The 8,570-nt window shown below is 49.8% G+C and overlaps 1 protein-coding gene across 2 annotated transcripts in view; it reads left to right on the top strand.

Annotated features, from left to right (window-relative positions):
* The first annotated feature begins 5,039 nt into the window (after positions 1-5,039).
* LZTS3 (leucine zipper tumor suppressor family member 3) overlaps positions 5,040-8,570 on the top strand; it is an 11,136-nt gene continuing 7,605 nt past the window's right edge. Inside the window, exon 1 of one of the 2 annotated variants that reach the window (XM_025400671.1) lies at positions 5,040-5,177. The gene's annotated coding sequence lies outside the window, so the exon portion shown is untranslated. The remainder of the gene's footprint in view (positions 5,178-8,570) is intronic. The other variant, XM_025400670.1, reaches the window with a different exon arrangement.

Genomic DNA, 8,570 nt, shown 5'->3' with positions numbered 1-8,570 from the left:
GCAGGAGAATCACTTGAACCCAGGAGGCGAAAGTTGCAGTGGGACAAAACGGTGCCACTGCACTCCAGCCTGGCAACAAGAGCGAGACTCCGTCTCAAATAATAAATAAATAAATAAATAAATAAATATTAAAAAAATAAAAAGAATTATTGACTTCTGGTAAAATCAAGAGGGCCTCAAATGGTCTAGCTGTAAGGTGCCCTCCTGCTGTGTTCTGTGGGTAAGGTCCCCTAGCCAATCCTTTCATCAAATGAACCAGGAGAAGTTCCTGCTTATCTCTTAATAGTAGGCTTCAGTTCCCTGCCAGTCTGTAGAATTATTCAAACAAGCCAGTTACCTCCCATACAGGAACCAGGGAGCACCTCACTCTCTTATCACTACAAAGCCTGCCCTCCACAACCCCTGGTGGTTCACTCCATTCCTGAGTGCACCTCCTGTGTGGCCCTGCATGGCTTGTGGTGCCCTTTCCCATTGAGTATGTAACTAATGAACTGCAGTAAATCTCACCTGTCCAGTGTCAGGTGTTGTGTTTGGTCACTGCCATCACATGAAAGTGGGAACCCCTCCCTCAGCTATGGGGCAAAGAGGACGTGATTAAAACAAACATTCAAAAGACTAATGATATCCCATGCTGGTGAGGCTGTAGGGAAACAGGAACTCATGTAGCTTTTTTTTTTTTTTTTTTTTTTTTTGAGATAGCAACTCACTCTCTAGCCCAGGCTGCAGTGTGCAGTGGCATGATGACTGTTCACTGCAGCCACGACCTCCCGAGTTCAGGTGATCCTCCTGCTTCAGCCTCCTGAGTTGCTGGGATTACAGGCACTTGCCACCTCACCCAGCTAATTTTTGTATTTTTAGTAGAGACGGGGCTTCACCATGTTGGCCAGGCTGGTCTCAAACTCCTGACTTCAGGTGATCTGCCCACCTCAGCCTCCCAAAGTGCTGGGATTAAGGCGTGAGCCATTGTGCCTGGCCGGTAATACATAATTCTTCATTTCAACTGTTCTTGGTTAATTGGGAGGATTCTTTTTGGGTACTCATTTTTGACTGATTTTTTTTGGCATCTGTTATGATAATTGTTTCTTTTTCTCATTTGACAAACTCATGGCTTATTAATTTCATATAGAATAATCTACAATTTTATTTTCTTGAATTGTATGTAGGATTTTCCCTCCCGGAACTGATGAACTGATGAGTACGGTTTTCAGTTTTCCTTTCTTCCTATGCTATTATTAGGAATTGGTATAAGGGGAATTGTGGCTTCATAAAATGAAATAGACAGTATTCTATCTTTTCTGGGTTCTGATGCAGATTAGTAGGGTGAAAATTATCTATTCAGTGAGTTTGGGAGATTTCTTCCATTAAACTATCTGAGGCCAGAGCCTTTTTTAAATTTTATTTTATTTTTTTGACACAAGGTCTTGCTCTGTTGCCCAGACTAGAGTGCAGCAGCACGATCATGGCCCATTTGCAGCCTCAACGTCCCAGGCCCAAGCCATTATCCAACCTCAGCCTGCTGAGTAGCTGAGACCACAGGTGTGCACCACTGTGCCTTGCTAATTTTTTTTTTTTTTTTTTTTTTTTTGAGACAGGGTCTCACTCTGTTGCCTAGGCTGGAGTGCAACAGCACGATCTCAGCTCACTGCAACCTCCTGGGTTCAAGCGATTCTCTTGCCTCAGCTTCCCGAGTAGCCAGCACTACAGGCATTCACCACCACACCTGGCTAATTTTTTTATTTTTTGGTAAAGATGGGGCTTCACTAATGTTGGCCAGGCTGGTCTCAAACTCCTGACTTCAGGTGATCCACCCGCCTTGGCCTCCCAAAGTGCTGGGATTACAGGAGTAAGCCACCGCGCCCAGCCCAATTTTTAAATTTTTTTGTAGAAACAGGGTCTCCCTATGTTGTCCAAGCTGGTCTTGAACTCCTAGGCTCAAGCCATCCTCCTGCCTTGGCCTCCTAAGGTGTTGAGATTATAGGCGTAAGTAACCATGCCAGCCACCAGAACCTTTTTTGGACATATTTCTTGGATGATGTTTTTAACATCTTTTTTATTCTTGTAATTTTATTTCCCAGAAAATGATCCACTTTATCAAGGTTTTCAGGGCCAGACACAGTGGCTCAGGCCTGTAATCCCAGCACTTTGGAAGGTGGAGGTGGGTGGATCACTTGAGGCCAGGAATTTGAGACCAGCCTGGCCAAAATGGCGAAAACCCTGTCTGTACTAAAAATACAAAAAATTAGCTGGGCGTAGTGGTGCACACCTGTAATCCCAGCTACTGAGACTGAGGCACGAGAAGCACTTAAACTGGGAGGTGGAGGTTGCAGGGAGCCAAGATCATGCCACTGCACTCCAGCCTGGGTGACAGAGCAAGACTGTCTCAAAAAACAAACAAACTTGTGTGATCATTAATCAGCAAGTGACAAATCATCTTAAGCAACAAAACAAAACAAAACAAGTATTGATTGGTTCGCTCAGCTGATGAACCGAGATACAAATAGTCTAATCTCAGCACTTTGGGAGGCCGAGGCCGGCGGATCTCAAGGTCAGGCGTTCGAGACCAGCCTGACCAACATGGTGAAACCCTCTACTAAAAATACTCTACTAAACTCTCTACTAAAAATACAAAAATTAGCCGGGCATGGTGGTGGCATATGCCTGTAATCCCAGCTACTCAGGAGGCTGAGGCAGGAGAATCGCTTGAACCCAGGAGGTGAAGGTTGCAGTGGGCCAAAATTGCGCCATTGCATTCCAGAGGGAGACTCCGTTTCAGGAAAAAAAAAAAAAAGTCTAGTTCATGGTTGCTCTGAAAGAAAGGAAGGTGATTGCATTAGTTATTCATTGAACAGTTACACACTATGCTAGAGTTTGTGTAAATTTTAAGTGAGACTCTGTCTCAAAAAAAGAAAAGTTTTCATACGCATTGGACCAGAGTCATATATAGATAGTATTCTCTTATTTTCCTGGTGTTCTTTTAAAGATGCAAAACCATATTATTCTATGAAATAGGAATGGAGACTATAAAGAGAGATTAAGTTGAGATCAAGACAGAGGTGGAATGGAAGTTGGCTGAAAGAAAATAAAATCAAACAAGCAGAATCAAATGTCTTATTGGAGAAAATAAACAGTACTCTTGACTCTGAAGAAAATCAAATCCGTAATGGTGAAGAAAAACTTGATATAGTCTCCCAGGGTGCAGAGAAAACAGATTTATTTGACATTGGTGATCCAATGTGATAGTTTTAGAGGACAGGAAAGAAAAAACCCAAATCTTTTCACAGAATGGACAGGAAGAAAACTTTTCTAAGCTGCAAAGAAGACCTCTTTTGTTTCTGGAAAATTAATAGATAAGGCCCATATTGATTTATACTGGCAAAATGTTTGACTTCTGAGGGTAAAGAAAAACCCTTGCAAGCACCAAGCAAACTGCTGACCTTAAACAGACAAACCCAGCTTTGCATTTTCAGTGCCAGAAGACAATGAAATAAAGACAAGAGTTTTGAGGGGGAAAGCTTGAGACTCAAGAATCCTATAAACAGGAAATCACTGTAAAGGCATTCTCACCTAGGGCAAAGGCTTAGGAAATACAACATTCCAGAGTCCCCCCTGAAATCGCCAGTCATGTGAGAGATAGGTCCAAATGAGGAATAGAAAAATTAGAATACAAAAAACCGGCAGTGACATTGAAACCAATTAAACAGAGTTGGCAAAAGCCAAAAACAAGGATTGAAAAAGAATGTGGCTTAAAAAAAAAAGTGTAAACAAAAGCTAGGTCTGTTGTCCTGATTAAGTGGACAAATATAAGTAGTGAGGGCGGCAGGTAGGAGGCAGAAAAGCACATTACATTTCTTATGACATAAAGGGGAATATAAAAACGAATTATTTGTCACTGACTTTACTAATTTGTGAAATGTGAACTATTTTCATTTGATTAAAGGCAGTCGCGAGAAGAATTAAAAACACTTTCTGCCTTGAAAATCACGATAGAAAATAAAAGCAAATGTGGGAAAATTCAGAAAACAGGAATAAATAAAAACTAGAGAATACAAAGTCGTAAGACCAAACACGACACCTGTAAACAGCAGAGACGTAATGCGTTAAATCCCAGCCACAGTAGAGACTGCAGTTCTTAGGACAGACCCTGGTGCCTCCAGGCCTTTGCTAGTGCTAAACTCTCGGCCAGGCTTGTTTCCCCACCCTATTCAAGGCTGAGGCCTCAATTCAAGGCCGACTTTCTCCTCCCGGCAGTCCTCCCGGGCCGCCCTAGGCTGAGTGAGCACTCCCCACAGTGAACGCTGCCGGCGCGGGCGAGGCCGGTGCTCTAGGTCCGGGACAAAGTCCCCACCTCACTCCCTCTCACCCCGGATTGCAGCGTGTGGTCTGGGGCCACGCGTTACGCCAGGCGCGGGACAGGGTGAAAGCGTTCAATCCTGCTGGGGTATAATGTGCATTTTTTCCCCGTCGCACCTTCCAGACGGTGATCCAGTGTGAGCAGCAAGTTTCAAATCGTCTCCGTTTGATCACGAACGGAGTTTACTGCCCTTCGACGCCTCCTGCACGACAGCCGTTTCTCGGCCGGGTGGATCCACCCGCGACGATTCGTCCCGACCCCACCTAGCGGACTTGCAAGGTCCAAAGGCATCCGCTGGGAGGCCGCGTCCCGAAGAGCTGGCGCGGGAGAGGAATGGGGCTCGGGGCTCGGAGTCGGGAGCCCCTTCACCCAAGCAAGAGGAGCTCCTCCCCCTCTTCCTAGACGTGGGATTCAGCGAGGGCGCGGTTCCATTGGATTTGTTGCAGAGGAACGACTGGGCCTAAACCCAAGCCCAAGGGCCTGGGGGGTAACGAGCGATGACTAGAGGGGATTGTGACTGTCTTGCTGCGCCCTAGAGAGGGTGAGGCGGAGGGGTCCCACGCGCGGGCGGGGCGCAGCGACGAAGGGGTTAAGGCGCCTCGCCCCGCCCCAGCCCGGGCATTGGCTGTCCCGGGGGGCGTGGCCGGAGGGCGGGCTCGCGTTTGCCGCAGCCGCTGGTGGGCGGGGCTCGGGAGGGGAGCAGGAGGGGCGCGGAGCGGAGCCGGGCCCGCGCCGCGCGCCCCGCCGGGCGTGCTTCGGGCTGCGCCAGCGAGCCGGGCCGGTGGCGCCCGTGTCGGAGACCCCGCGCCGGACCCTGAGGCAGCGAGTAAGTGAGGCAGGCCCATCGTGGCATCCCTCCCGGCTCCGACCTGCCGCCGTGCCTGCTGCACTGCGCGGCATGTCAGACCTGACCCGGACTGGGTAGGGGGCGCGTCCCGCTGCTGGGGTCCCAATGGGGAGGGGAGCGGAGAGGAGGCGGATGATGTCATGGATGCTTCTCCCGGCCTGGGAGGAGGTGGCGGCCAGAGGGGGTGCGGCTCGGATTATGTCACCTCTTCCCTCTGCGCCCCGCCCCCCGGGGCCACACGCGTTGGTGGGGAGCCTGGGGAGGTGCGGGCGGGATTTCCCCCATCGCAGGGACTCCTAGGTCCTGTGGCCTGTGGCTGGGGTCTCTATCAGTTGGCTCTGCGGGCTATGGGCTGCTGGTGAATGGCGACCCCCCCACCCCCAGCAGAAGCTCGTGTGTGCGCGCGTGTGTGTGCTCGGGGTGGAGGGGGCGCTCTCGGCCCCCTCAGTCCGGAAACACCGGCTTCATCAGAGCCAGTAGCTAGGTGATGGGCCCATTCCGCCGCCAGTGCTTAGGCCACCGAGGGAAGATGGATCTCCCCTTACTCATCCCAACCAAGAAGTTCTGGATATCTCTGCACCCCAAAAGCCCTGCAGTGCCCCCAGATCCCTTTCCTCCCTCCGTCCTGCTTCCTGGAAACCCCTTCTGCTCCCCCTGCCCAGATTCACTGCCTCTTTGCATTGCCCATAACTAGCATTCCCACAGGCATTTGCCCTGCATTTCTTTGGTGCAGGGCCCAGAGATCCCCAGGACTTTGCCATCTGTGCCCCTGGGAAACCTACAGGCCAGACATGGGGATGCCTCAGAGTGAAATCTCCCTGGAGTGACCTGAGCCAAGTGCTCCAAGACGCCCCCTCGGGTGGGTAGAGATCAGGGATGCTGTCCTGAGGCCAGCCTTTGGACTGGTCTAGAAGCATGTAGGATGGTCACAGACAGCTGGCAAGAGCTTGTGTGTGAAGTAGAGAGGGGCTCAGGTCAGGGGAGATAGAGGAGGGGCATCAGGAGAGGCCTTGGGGACCCTGCTGCAAGCTCTACTCTTGTTCTGGGGACCAAGAGGAATACCAGGCGTTTCACCCATTATACATTTACTTCTTAAAATGCCTGCAAGGTAAGTGTGAGAACTCGAGGTGAAATTACCTGCATGAGGTTGCACTGCTAATCAGTCCAGCTGGGATTTACACTTGGAGCTGATGCTGCCAGAACTCTGTCTACTGCACTTGATCCTGCTCGTGGAAGGATTTGGACAGAGCAGGGGCAAGATCAGCTTTGCCCTTTAGAAGGAGTTCCCTGGCAGCTGCCTGGGGGAGGGAGTGCAGGAGAAGAAAGTCCATTGAGGAGCCCCCAGCAGGGGTGCTGGATGGAGGGGCTGGCTAGAGATTTTTAGGAGATAGAATGGTCTGGGGTTGGGGCCTCTGAGACACCAAGTGTTCCTAGCTTTGGGAGAGACACAGGTTGGGGGGTGGGTTGGAGGTACCTATACATGTAACTCTTAGGTAGAGTCCGTTTGGCACCTTCATGACGCTAATACTGTGTATAATGCCCCAGGCACTGAGGGCTGAGGTGACAGAGATCGAGGCAGTTGGACAACAGGCTGTCATCCCAGGGTGGTGCACTGATGCCAGGAGGCTGCCTTTGCAGACCATGCTCAGTTACCTGGGCCAGTTCAGGACCTTTCCTCTTGGTTCAGTTCCTGCTTATCAGGGAAACATCCTCTTCCTTGTCCTGCCAGTGCCCTACTGAGATTTTGTGGAAAGAAGCTGCAGCAGCCAAAGCTTGGGAGAGACAAGGGGCAGGGCATGTTTGCAAGGGGTTAACCATGACAGGTTAAAATTACAACAAGAAGCTCTTTAGAGAGTGAGGCTCCAGAGAGATCTTCTGTGGGTTGATAGTCAAGCATTCCCCAGGTAGAGCACAGAGAAAGGAGGCTCAGGACAATGGTCCTGGAAACTTGTTTCCATCCACAACTTGAGGCATCTGAGACTTGCTGGGGACTACACACACTCTAGAGAAACAGTAGGGCAGAGTGGCATATGACCAGCCCCAACCTATGCTCAGGTTATCCTTTCCCGGATTTCAGGGAAGGTAGTACTACATGTTTGTATTGCCCCTTATAGTTTACAAAGCACCTTCCCAAACATTATACCCTGTCACTCAAGATCAACATGATCACTGTTGAGGTTTATTCCTGCCCAGATCCAGGTCTCTGGTGCAGCCACCTTGCTTTCCCCTTGCCTAGATCTTTCATCCCACTATTGGCGCCTTCCCTCAGCATATTAACACTCAGGTTTCTACCATGGTTAATTTTAAAATTAAAAAAGCCCTTGAATCTCAAACCTCCTTAAATGACTGCCTTCTCTTTCAGCAGGAACTCTGCCATGTCTTTCTCTGCACTCCTCTAACCTTGTGGACTGCCTTTGTTTTGTACCACGTTTTTGTTCTGTTTTGTTTGTTTGAGAGGGAGTCTTGCTCTGTCACCCATGCTGGAGTACAGTGGCGCGATCTTGGCTCACTGCAACCTCCACCTCCTGGGTTCAAGCGATTCTCCCACCTCTGCCTCCCGAGTAGCTGAGATTACAGGCATGCGCCACCACACCCAGCCAATTTTTTTGTATTTTTAGTAGAGACAGGGTTTTGCCCTGTTGGTCAGGCTGGTCTCGAACTCCTGACCTTAGGGGATTCACCTGTCTTGGGCCTCCCTAAGTGCTAGGATTACAAGCGTGAGCCACCGCCCTGGCCTTTTTTTTTTTTTTTTTTTTTTGACATAGTCTCGCTTTGTCTCCCAGGATGGAGTGCAGTGGCATGATCTCGGCTCACTGCAACTTCTGCCTCCTGGGTTCCAGTGATTCTCCCACCTCAACCTCCTGAGTAGCCGGGATTGCAGGCGTGCACTACTACGCCCAGCTAATTTTTTGTATTTTTAGTAGAGACAGGGTTTCACCACGTTGGCCAGGCTGGTCTCGAACTCCTGACCTGAAGTGATTTGCCTGCCTTGGCCTCCCAAAGTGCTGAGATTACAAGCGTGAGCCACCACATCCGGCACTTGTACCACTTTTCTGAAACCATTCTGACATAGACGTTGGTGATGTCTTCAGACCAGCTCCTAAATCCTCAGCACACTCTCCAATCCCAATGTTACCTGGCCCTGTTATTTTTGACACTGGAAACTGTCCCCATATTCTTGAATCTCCTCAATCTTGGCCTTCAGGGCCCACTTTCTCCTGGCCTTCTTCCTGCTCCCAGAGTGCCTCCCAGACTTCTGGGGCTTTGCTCCCTGGCCCAGTGCGGGACCCCACCCTCAGCACCCTTGAAAACTGATGATGTCAATTTCTCTCCATCTAGTGCTTTTTTTTTTTTTTTTTTTTTAGACTGGGT

Source organism: Theropithecus gelada, chromosome 10 (genome assembly GCF_003255815.1).
Source record: "Theropithecus gelada isolate Dixy chromosome 10, Tgel_1.0, whole genome shotgun sequence".
NCBI lineage: Eukaryota > Metazoa > Chordata > Mammalia > Primates > Cercopithecidae > Theropithecus > Theropithecus gelada.
This window is presented reverse-complemented; position numbering and strand designations above follow the sequence as displayed.